We start from the raw sequence: 12610 nt of genomic DNA on the forward strand, positions 1-12610 counted from the left end.
GTGCATTAAGTGTACTCCCGGATCGATTTCTTCATTTTGAGCAGGGCCTTGCTGGCTGGGGTGGTGGACACGGGGTACTCGGCGATCACAATCTCAGACCATGCTCCGCACTGGGTTGACCTGCAGGTTAGTAAAGACAGTAACCAGCGCCCGCAATGGAGGTTAGATGTGGGACTTTTGGCTGACGAAGGGGTGTGCGAGCGGCTGAGGAAATGTATTCAGAACTACCTGCAGGTCAACGACACGGGGGAGATTTCGGCAGCGATGGTCTGGGAACCACTGAAGGCGGTGGTCAGAGGGGAGCTGATCTCGATACGGGCCCATAGGGAGAAGGTGGACAGGGCAGAGACGGACCAACTGGTTAAGGAGATACTACAGATTGATAGGAGGTATGCGGAGACCCCAGAGGCAGGGCTTTTAAGGGAATGGCGGAGGCTACAGCCGGAGTTCGGCTTGTTAACCACAGGGAGGGTGGTGGAGCAGCTGTGAAAGGCGAGGGGGGCGATCTATGAATATGGAGAGAAGGTGAGTAGAATGCTTGCACAGCAGCTTAGAAAGAGGGAGGCAGCCAGGGAGATAGGGTAAGTAAATGACGGAGATGGGAACTTGGTTGGAGATTCAGCAGGGGTGAATAAGGCGTTTAGGGATTTCTACAGTACGCTGTATAGGTCAGAACCCCCTACTGGGCCGGAGGTGATGAGGCACTTCTTGGGGGGGCTGAACCATGTCCACATGTTCTGGGCATGTCCGAAGCTTAGGGGATTTTGGCAGGGGTTTGCAGATGCCATGTCCACGGTGTTAAAAACAAGGGTGGCAATGAGTCCAGAGGTGGCGATATTCAGGGTGTCGGAAGACTCGGGAATCCAGGACGAGGAAGAGGCAGACGTTCTGGCCTTTGTTTCCCTGGTAGCCCGGAGACGGATACTATTAGCTTGGAGGGACTCAAAGCCCCCGAAGTCGGAGACCTGGCTATCGGACATGGCGAGCTTTCTCTGTTTGGAGAAAATCAAGTTTGCCCTGAGAAGGTCAATGTTAGGGTTCACCCGGAGGTGGCAGCCGTTTGTTGACTCCTTCGCAGAAAATTAATCATCAGCAGAAAGGAGGGGGGTGTAGTTTAGCTTAGAGTAGGGGGTTAATAAAGGTGTAAGGGAGGGAGACGGCTTTTGCACTATGTTTATAGTTTCATGTACAACGTTTATTGTGTTGTTATAATACCAAAAAATGCCTCAATAAAATGTTTATTGAAAAATAAAAGTCACAGATGGGTCAAGACATCCAAGGCTTGGGCAAACTGTGAGATCAACAGCTGAGGCTTTGGACAGGGGAGCCCAGTTACAGGCAGCCATGTACCGGGCCCACATGGACATTGGCACAGTCCCAGAGGTTTGTGACACAATCCCACAGGGACGTGACACAGTCCCATAGGGACATTGCACAGTGCCAGAAGAAAATGACCAAGGCTGTGAGGGACATGACTCACTTGCTGATGGACGTGGCCCAGTCACAGTGGCTCCATGGTTGAGGGCATCGAGATCAGGGAGAAGACGAGGGTGGGCATCCAGGACTGCAGAGCCAGATGACGGTGGAGCTTCCGGAGATCTCTCCGGCCTCACCTCCATCCCGTGCAGCAGCCTGGGGGCCATCGAGCCCACCTGGGGTTATATCGGAGCACCCCAGTCATTGGATGTGCATCTTGAGGATGCCGATGCACCGCTCAATGACCTTCTTGGTTGCTGCATGGGCATCAGTCTGGAGCCTCCAAACAGGAATCAATAGCCAAGACCTCAGCAGGTAACCCTTGTCGCCAAATGCCAACCCCTCACTGGAGGGAGCACCCCGAAGTTGCTAGGAACCGACGAGTGCACCAGGATGTGGCCGCCGTGCATGCTCCCTGGGTATCAGGCACAGATGTGCATGATGTGCAGCTGGTGGTCACACACTAACTGCACATTCGGGGAGTAGAACCCCTTCCTATTGATGAAGGGCACCACCTGATGAGCCGGTGCTCCTAGGGGATATGTGTGCCATCGATCACCCCCTGGACCTGGGCATTCCAGTCATGGCGGCGAATCCTGCTGCCCGGGTATCCTGGTGTGCCTGGTCCAGACTGAGGTTTATATAGTCCGTTGCCCAGGCGTATGGGGCATCCATCAAAGTGCCTATAGACCTCTATATGGATGTCTGCGAGATCCCAGGCAGGTCTCCTCTTGGCCCTGGAAAGACCCAGAGTCATAAAAGTTCCGGGCGACTGTCGCCTTGACGGTCACTGGGAGCGGGTATTCTCCTCCAAACACCCACAATGCCAGGTGCATCACCTAAGGTGGCGCATAAAAGAGTGATCAAGAAGGTGAGATTGACGGGGATTGGGGGTAGAGTAGTAGATCGGATTGAAGATTGGCTGACTGACAGAAAGTAGAAGATTGGGATAAATGGGCCCTTCTCTGGTTGGCGAACTAAAACTAGCGGGGTGTTGCAGGGGTCAGTCCTCTGTTTACAATTCTTAAGACCAGAAGACACAGGAGCAGAATTAGGCGACTCGGCCCATTGAGTCTGTTCCGCCATTCAATCCTGGCTGATATTTTCCTCATCTCAATTCTCCTGCCTTCTCTCCATAATCTCTGATCCCCTTATTGACCAAGAACCTATCTATCTCTGTCTTAAAGACACTCAGTGATTTGGCCTCCATAGCCTTCTGTGGCAAAGAGTTCCACAGATTCACCACCATCTGGCTGAAGAAATTCCTCCTCATCTCTGTTTTATAGGGGGGGGGGGCGGCACATGGCACAGTGGTAGCACTGGTACTGCGACACTGAGTACCCGGGTGCGAATCCCGGCCCTGGGTCACTGTCCATGTGGAGTTTGTACATTCTCCCTGTGTCTGCGTGGGTTTCACCCCCACAACCCAAAGATGTGCAGGTTAGGTGGATCGCCACGCTAAATTGCCCTTAATTCGAAAAAAATAGATAGATAATTGGGTACTCTATATTTATTTAAAAAACCTTCCTATCTTCCTTTATATTACTAGCTAGCATGCACTCATATTTCATCTTCTCCCCTCTTATTGCTTTTTTAGTTGTCCTCTGCTCGCTTTTAAAGGCTTCCCAATCCTCTGGCTTCCAACTAATCCTCGCCACTTTGTATGCTTTTTCTTTTGCTTTTATGCTGTCCTTAACTTCCCTTGTCAGCTATGGATGCCTTGTCCTCCCCTTAGCATGTTCTCTCCTCCTTGGGGTGAATTTCTGTTGTGCCTTCCGAATAACCCCCAAAAACTCCTGCCATTGCTGTTCCACTGTCTTCCGTGCTCGGCTCCTTTTCCAATCAACTCTGGCCAGCTCCTCCTTCATGTCTTTGTAGTTACCCTTATTTAATTGTCACACCGTTACATCTGGTTGCAGCTTCTCCCTCTCAAACAGCAGGGTAAATTCTATCATATTGTGGTCACTGCTCCCATAGGGTTCCTTTGCCTTAAGTTCCCTAATCAAGTCTGCCTCATTACACACCACCAAATCCAAAATTGCCTATTATCTAGTAGGCTTTGTCACAAGCTGCTCCAAATAAAATCTCTTAGACATTCCACAAATTCCTTTTCTTGGGATCCACTACCAACCTGATTTTCCCAGTCCACCTGCATATTGAAGTCCCCCATGATTATTGTGATATTGCCTTTTTTACATGCTTTCTCTATCTCCTGATTTATTTTCTGCCCCACATCCTGACTACTGCTAGGGGACCTGTACATAACTCCCATCAGGGTCTTTTTACCTTTGCGAATCCTCAACTATGCCCACAGAAATTCTATGCCTTCTGATTCTATATCTTGCTATCAATTTAACTTCATTCCTTACTAACAATACAACCCCAACCCCTTTGCCCATCTGCCTGTCCTTTCGATAGGACACATATCCGTGGACATTTAGACCCCAGCCCTGATCCCCTTGCAGCCACGTCTCTGTGATGCCCACAACATCATACCGGCCAATTTCAATGTGCGCAACAAGTTCATTTACCTTGTTCCATGTACTGCGCGCATTAAAGTACAATATCCTCAGTCCTGCATTGACCACCTCGCTTCTCAGACTTGTCACCTTTTTTGCTCTGCCTGAGGGTGATGTTGTTCTCTTATTTTGGTTTTCTATTTCCCCTTCAGTTCTTACACCTTCTAAGCTCACATTCTGGTTCCCACCCCCCCCTGCCATACTAAGGGACAGGGTGTAACATAGCAACATTTGCAGATGATGCTAAAATCGGTGGGAATGCAGGCAATGAAGAGGAGATGAAGATTTTACAGATGGATATAAATTGGGCCAAAATTAAGCAGATGGAGCTTAATGGAGATAAGTGTGAGGTTATCCGTTTTGGCCAAAAAATAGAAAGGCAAATTATTATCGAAATGGAAAGCAGATGTGTCTGGGCAGAGGGATCTGGGTGTATTTGTTCATGAATCTCAGAAGGGCGGTATGCAGATGCAGCATGTAATAAAAAAGGCAAATGGAATTTTAGCGTTTATTGCAAAAGGACTGGAGTATAAAAGTAGAGAAGTGTGGTTGCAATTGTATCGGGTGTTGGTGAGACCGCTTCTGGAGTATGGTGTCCAGATTTGTTCTCCATATTTGAGGAAGGATGTGGTGGCATTGGAAGCAGTTCAGAGGAGGTTCACCAGAGTGATTCCAGGAATGAAGAGGTTGACGTATGAGGAGAGATTTAACAGTTTGGGCTTGTACTCACTAGAGTTTAGAAAAGGATGAGAGGCGATCTGATCGAGATGTATAAAATACTAAAAGGGATTGATTGATAGAGTAAACATAGACCATATGTTCCCCCTTGTGGGGCAATCTAGAACGAAAGGTCACGGATATAGGTTGAGAGGTGGTAGATTAGAACTGAGATAAGGAGGAATTACATCTTGCAGAGGTTCGTGAATTTGTGGAACTCACTGCCCCTTAGTGCGGTGGAATCTGAGTCATTAAATTTCAAGAAGAAGATAGATATATTTCTGTTTCCAAAATGGATTAAAGGGATGTGGGCTACAGGTGGGGAGGTGGATTTGAGACCAGGAAGAGCTCAGTCATGATCTAATTGAAAGGCGGAGCAGGCTCGAAGGGCTGAATTGCCTACTCCTGCTCCTAATTCCTATGTTCCTATTTGGCACAGGAGGCGCTCTGTCTCCCTGGTTAACCAAAGTCTTTGATGGCAAAGGCAGTCCCACAGCTCCTCGAAGGACTGATGCTGATGGTATACATGTGGCCTGATGCAGCGCCTCCTTTGCACCTCCTCCATGGCCTGTTGGACGGCCGGCACTCGAGCCTCACCTGTTGGCCCCTGCTATTCTGGGGCAGGCTCCTCTTGTGCAGGGTGGTCCCTGGGCAGGCCGTGTGCATCCAGCTCTGTGCGTCCGTAACGGCAGCTATAGCCAGGTAGATAGTGAGCATTCCCAGTTGTACTCCAAAATTCATTTTCTGCAAGGGGGGGGGATAAAGAAGACATTTTGGCGAGATGAGTATTCCCTTGTCCATCCAAATCGAACAGGCTACATGGTGACCCTAAGTTGCACTTCAGCTCCACCCTCCACATGCCCCCCCCCCCCCCCCCCAAATCCACCCTTCAACCGCTCCCCTGATATGTTGCCTTCCACGTTGTACCCTTGTCCCCATTCGTAAGTGGCACCAGGGAGCCTCTATCCTCACTGCCTGTCTCTGTCAACTAGGGTACCAGGGGCTGCCGCAACTCGTGTCAGTGTTAGGCTCTGCGGTCCCTGTCCTATCTCGCCAGTGGAGTTTCCTGTAGTGTCCTCATTGGGTGGGCCCTGTGTTATCCCGCCAGCAGGGTGGCATCTGGTTGTGGGCTGGAGAGGGTCACTGTGTGCCACCAATTGCCTGCATGCTTAGAGGCACATGTCTGGGCAGGTCCTACAGATGGAGATGAGGCAGGGACGTGTGTGTCTCCTGGGAGCTTAAGTACAGTGTGATGAGGGTCCTGGATGTGACACACAGGTTGTGACTACCTGTCCGGGAGCAGGGTGGATGGGAGCGGGTCGGAGTGGGAAGACAGGGCTTGGCAACAAACTCTACGGCCTCCCAGGAGAAGGTCACTCACACCGACAGAAGGGAGAGTAAGGAATATCCTTGACCTCAAAAGGAGATGAGAACAAGATCAGGGAGATTGATCAAGGCACCTCAGAGACAAACCCTGTGAAGTCTGAGACTTTGGAGGAAGTTGTAACAGGATGTAAATATGAGGGGGGTAAAGACTTGAGGGAGATGTAGACTAAAGGGATAACCTCAGAAGCATACATAATGCTGATGTAATAATGATGTGATAAGAGGGCAGAAGCTCTTACCGCATATGAAGGTCCAAATGTGTAAGTACTTGTAGTAAATAAATCGTTTTGGTTAAAAAGACTGAATTCAAGCAGTATTCTTTTGAGAGACTAGATAATCTCCAAATTCTGCCTCCCCTACCGCACAAGAAAACAAATTGCTGAAACCCTCCATTGAAAGCCAAGCAAGACTTTGACAATTGAGAGCATCTGATCATTGCCTATTTTCATGAGTTTTAAATTCTCGACGGTGCTTTTTTACTTCCTGGTGACAAAGGGATTTTTCGCAATACTTTTGGTGAGAGGTTTTAAAAAATATTTTGGAGGTTTTATGAGGTCCCAACATAAATCCTTACAGAACATCAATAATCATATTCTGCTCATTTAATTATCTGCCCATTGTGTCTCGTCTCTGTCTCCTATCGCTCAGCTCATTTATCAACCTGATTAATCATTTACCTTCACTTCCATGAACTTCGACATTAGCTAACAATCTCTTAAGGGGAACTTCATCAAATGTCTTCGGGAAGTTCACATGAAAACCATGCACAGACCATTCCTGACAAAACTTGGGCTATTTAGTCTATTATTCCCTAGTTTCTCTCGATCACATTTCTTAAACAGTGGAGAGACGTGCAATTTTCCATACTTAAGAACAGTTCCAAATCAAGAGTACTTTGCAATGTTATAGTTCGTCCATCTGCAATGTTTTTACCGACTTCATTTAAAACCCTCATGTGGAAAACATCTGATCCTGAGAGTTTGCCATTATTTTCTCCAGTTCTGTGGTAATTGTGGTGAGTCATTAACCCTGACTCATTATTAGTTTCTTTGATGTCCAGAATGGTGCCCTTTTCCTCTGCTATCAGTACTATTGCAAACTAATTATTCAACGCGTCCCACATTTCCTTATTTTCATTGACAAATATCATAGTTTTCAGTTTTCACATTTCTCCTGACCACCGTGGCAGTTATTTTTTTCACAAGTAGAGCTCTTTCCTCTTGAGGCAGGTGATGGGCAACCTCGGCGAGTGAGTGGGCAGTATGAGTGCCCCTCCATCATCTCTGTGAGCCGCAAGATTGAAATCAGGCATGTTCACTACTCATTAATAAGATTAAATACATTTAATACACTCCAAATATTTCATAACGAGTTTTAGAAAATGCTTAAACTTGTATATATTAGTGGCCTTACTTCCACTCCTATGTCTTATGGTCTTATACAGAAGTTGATCAATTCTTGATTTCTCAAGGAATTAAGGGCTATGGAAAGAGAGCGGGTAAATGGAGTTGAAATCAGCCATGATTGAATGGTGGAGTGGACTCGATGGGCCGAATGGCCTTACTTCCACTCCTATGTCTTATGGTCTTATATTCATTGAACAATCATCAACTTCAAATGATAAACACAAAATAAATATTTAGACTTGAGATGCAGAGGGAGTGCACGGCTCTCACAGTTAATGTTGAGAGCAATCGGCATGTACATTACTTCACTTGTTATTGCATTACGTGCGAATCACTTCAGTCATACCGGTAGGAAAAAAAACGCAGATGGAAATCAGTGGAATGTGGCAATGCTGTGTGTGGGCAATGTTGGCATTTATCTCAAAAGGCTTGGAATATAAAAGCAGGGATGTACTTCTGAAGCTTTATAAAGCACTAGTTAGGTCCCGTTTAGAATACTGTGCGCAATTTTGGGCCCCACACCTCAGGAAGGACATACTGGCACTGGAGTGGGTCCAGCGGAGATTCACACGGATGATCCCAGGAACGGTAGGCCTAACATACGATGAACTTCTGAGGATCCTGGGATTATATTCATTGGAGTTTAGGAGGTTGAGGGGCGATCTAATAGAAACTTACAAGATAATGAATGGCTTAGCTAGGGTGGATGTAGGGAAGTTGTTTCCATTAGCAGGGGAGACTTGGACCCGGGCGCACAGCCTTAGAATAAAAGGGAGTCACTTTAGAACAGAGATGAGGAGAAATTTCTTCAGCCAGAGAGTGGTGGGTCTGTGGAATTCATTGCCACAGAGGGCGGTGGAGGCCGGGACGTTGAGTGTCTTTAAGACAGAAGTTAATACATTCTTGATTTCTCGAGGAATTAAGGGCTATGGATAGAGAGTGGGTAAATGGAGTTGAAATCAGCCATGATTGAATGGTGGAGTGGACTCGATGGGCCGAATGGCATTACTTCCGCTCCTATGTCTTGTGGTCTTATGGGCAACGGCCAACAAAATGTCTCATGGGCCGCACTCAGAACCCAGATGGGCCGCATGTGGCCCCTGGGTCTCAGGTTGCCAGTTACTGTCTTAAAGTCACAGATTGTTTCTGTATCATGTTAAATTATTCCTTGAGCTCTGTTCACTGATTGTCCGTTGTTTCACCCATGAACAGTTTTTCCCAGTTTATTGTGGGCCGTCTCTGCCTCATCTCATTGAAATCTAGAAACTTACGGTCAAATCCAATAAAAACATAGAAAATAGGGGCAGGAGGAGGCCACTTGGCCGTTGAACATGCACTGCCATTCATTATGATCATGGCTGATCATCCAACTCAATAGCCTAATCCCACCTTCTCCCCCATATCCTTTGATCTCCTTCATCCCAAGTGCTATATCTAACTGCTTCATAGAAACTATGGTGGGACTGGAAGCGAATAGGATTTCTGCTCTGAAGCAGGATGGTGGGTCATGCACAATCATGTGAGACCCAGCCAGCCAGCTATGCATACTCTTTTTCTTTATAAATTTAGAGTACCCAATCATTTTTTTTTCCAATTAAGGGACAATTTAGCGTGGCCAATTCACCTACCCTGCACATCTTTGGGTTGTGGGGGTGAAACCCACACAGACACGGGGAGAATGTGCAAACTCCACACAGACAGTGATTAATGGGCCGGGATTCAAACCCGGCTCCTCAGCGCTGTAGGCAACAGTGCTAATCACTGTGCCACGTGCCACCCCAGCTATGCATACTCGGGGGGTGAGGCCAATTGTGCAGAGGGGCAGGCAGGAAGTTGCCCATCCCACAGTTGCTTCATAGTAGTCATAGGTCGGAACCGTACTTAAATGGCACTCAGACAGTCATCCATTCCTGCAAGCCAACAGCATCAATGTGCCTGTCAGAGAGGAGGATTTTGAACGTGAACTACTGCTGCTGCCTCTCCACCTGCCACTATTGGATCCTTGGAGCTGCAAATTATCACCCTGCTCCCTGCCTTAGTCATCCTGACCTTCCCTCTATGATCCTCGACCCTCCCTTCTTTACCCGAGCCGTGTCTTCAGTGATCCTCGAGCTACCCACCATTAGCCTCGATCAACTGCCTGTCAACCTGCTGCCCTGGACCTGCACACGCCCCAAAGCCCCCCCTCCTCCCCCCCGCCGGTCACACTTGATGCCAGCTGTAATCCTCAACCCTCACCCGTTATTTGCCCTTGGATACCTTTGGCTTTCCCAGCCTCACCATTGACCTGTTCTCGATCATCTTTGATCTCCCCTCGATCATGCTTGAGCGACCTGTGGCAGAGACTGTCCTTCCAACTGTCATCCAGCTCCCTCCCTCTGTCCTCCACCACCCTTCTCAGTGCCAATACAACCCAATCCTTCTGCCTTGAGCAGCTCATTCTCAGGCCCCCTTGGACTGCCACTACCCAATCTCAATGCAACAGCTCAGCCTTCTCTCCTCTGGTCTAACAAAGCTCCCTTTCAAGAAAAGGAGCTCCAACTCACTTCAAATCCACCAGCAAGACAAGCTCGCCTGGTCCACGCCACTCTTAACCAGTCATGAATCTGAAGGCCCATGTTTCTCGTTTGCTGCCAACTTGATCGCAAAGGTACAATTTAATCTGGTGACCATGTGACTTAATGAATATGCATGACATGCTAATGCATTAAAAATAGGTTCTCACTACTTGCTGTCAGGAACCATGATCCACCTTTAATCTGCTGCCAACTTGTCTCCCAACTTCCCCAAATGCCTTTGTGAAGCTGGTATTTCGTTACCTGCAGAATAAAGTGGCCCCACCCACCTTTTTCTCCACTCTCGGGAACCACACTAGATTCGGCCCTAAATAGCTGTTTCATGTTTCCCCTCTTTCAAACATTGCTTTGAACTTGATCATGGGCAGGATTCTCCGTTTGGGAGACTACCTTCTCCCGCCGGAACTAAATCATTTCTGGTTTGCGCTGGCACTAGGAACGGCACCCAGAAGTGATTCCCTCGTACCTGCTATGCAAATTTACGCATGGCGGAGCACGAAAAAGATTCCGTTCTGGACCTCGCCTCCGGGCCATCATTTTGAGCGGGTTGCCCGATGCTGAGGTCCGGTGGCTGGCCCTCCTCCCTCACAGAAAAAAAATTCTGGCCCTCCCCTGTTGACAATTATGCAGTTAGGGGTATCCTCCCCCCCCCCCACCCCACCCCACGCCACCCACCCAACCACGAGAATTGCTGGGCCACCTCACCCCCCTGCAGCACGTACGCATGAGGGTGACCTGACCCCCTCCCCCACCAGACACCCCCCCATCAGAGACTCTCCCATCAGAGGCCCTCCCATCAGAGACACACTCATCAGAGACTCCCCCATCAGAGACCCCCCATAGCAGTGTCCCTGCCATATTTGAGACCCTCTGCATATCAGAGATCCCCCCCATCAGTCACCCATCAGCTGTAAGGAAAAAGTGAGTGAAAAAGCAGTGATTTTTCACTGTGTGTCTTGGACTGTTCTTTAGTTTCCTAGGCCGCACTCAGTCACATTTCGTCCACTGAGGAGCTCTGTTCGTCAGTGCAAAAAGGGATCGAGGTGCCATTTTTAAATGGCATCCTGGTCTCTCAACCCCCCCAAGGTGACCACCCCAACTCACCTGTTGGGGGAGGGGTCCTCAAGCCCCATGCACCCCACCTCATATGGGCAGATCACCCCTGGTCTACCTGGGCACCTTGGCACTGCCAGTCTGGCACGCTGACAGTGCCACTGCCAGCCTGGCAGTGCCACCCAAGGTTCCCAGATGGTATCAGCAATGGCAGAGAGTCACCTTGCCCAGATACCAACCACCTAGGGGTTCCAATCGCCTGGAAGACATGCCACACACAACACCACAATTCAGGGTGGTTTTGCTTATTCCCTCCTTTATTAAGTTTTGACCATCTTGTAGCCATCTTGCAGTAATGGCTATCCTAATACTCCAAGTTGATTTTAAGCCTGCAATTGTTTCAATTATTCCACACATTCTGAGTGTTTGTACAAAGAATGCTTATTAAAGGCCATGGGCAGGATTCTCTCAGCCCACGCCGGGCCGAAGAATTGCTAGGCCGGGCGCGAATTGCGTGACGACACCCCAACACCGGTCCCCTGATTCTCCGGAGAGCGGAGAATCGGCGGCGTTGGTGCCGGTGCGGTCGGCGCGGCGCAGGTCGGGGACCATTCTGCGCGCCCCCCCCCCCCCCCCCGGCGATTCTCCGCCCGGGATGGGCCGAGCGGCCGCAAACAAAATCCGAGTCCCGTTGGTGCCATCCACTTGTGGTCTTACCCGGCGGGACCTCGGCGTGCATCCATCCGGGGGCGGCCTGGTTGGGGGGGATGGGGGGGGGGAGGGGGGTCTGACCCCGGGGGGGGGCCTCCATTGTGGCTTGGCCCATGATAGGTGCCGGCCTCTCAGGCTGGGGGCCTCTTTTGCTCTGCGCCGGCCCCTGTAGCCCTACGCCATGTTGCATCGGGCCCAGCACAGAGAAGGAAGCCACCATGCATGCGCGCAATCCCGCAGCGTCCATTTGACGCCGGCAGCAGCAGCTGGAGCGCCGTGGGTCGCTCCAGTGCCGTGCCGGCCTATGGAGGGGCTCGGAACCGCTGCTCCTGAGGGCCTGTTGACGCCGTCATGAAACACGACGGTGTTTATGACGGCATCATCACTTAGCCTCAGGATCCGAGAATCCTGCCCCATATATCCTAATCTGTCCTTGTGTTTTAGTGACATGTTTTTTTTTCTCTCTCCTGGTTTTTTTAGTTTACACCTTTTAATTTCCCCTCTACCAATAGCGGCTAAAGGAATCTCTGAATATTACTCGTCTCTCTTCCCTTTCCTATGTGTTAAAACCAGTATTCATATAACTTTTCCATCTCAGCCCTCCCCTCAATTTACTCATTTAAGGTCCTTTTTATGGCCAATGTATTCTTTCCACCAGGTCCCTGCATCCGGCCTGATTTAGGTGGAGCCTATCCCAATGTTACGTCTCCAGGATTGGTGCTAGCATCCTGTGAAATAGAACACCTCTTCCCCACACCATTCCTTT

At 49.3% G+C, this 12610-nt stretch overlaps 1 long non-coding RNA gene across 1 annotated transcript in view; it reads right to left on the reverse strand.

Moving 5' to 3' along the window:
- The window catches only part of LOC140427268 (uncharacterized), a 221806-nt gene that overhangs the window by 162248 nt on the left and 46948 nt on the right, over positions 1-12610 (reverse strand). Inside the window, exon 2 of the long non-coding RNA XR_011948419.1 lies at positions 5310-5456. This is a non-coding gene — a long non-coding RNA (uncharacterized lncRNA). The remainder of the gene's footprint in view (positions 1-5309; positions 5457-12610) is intronic.

Source organism: Scyliorhinus torazame, chromosome 7 (genome assembly GCF_047496885.1).
Source record: "Scyliorhinus torazame isolate Kashiwa2021f chromosome 7, sScyTor2.1, whole genome shotgun sequence".
Classification (NCBI taxonomy): domain Eukaryota; kingdom Metazoa; phylum Chordata; class Chondrichthyes; order Carcharhiniformes; family Scyliorhinidae; genus Scyliorhinus; species Scyliorhinus torazame.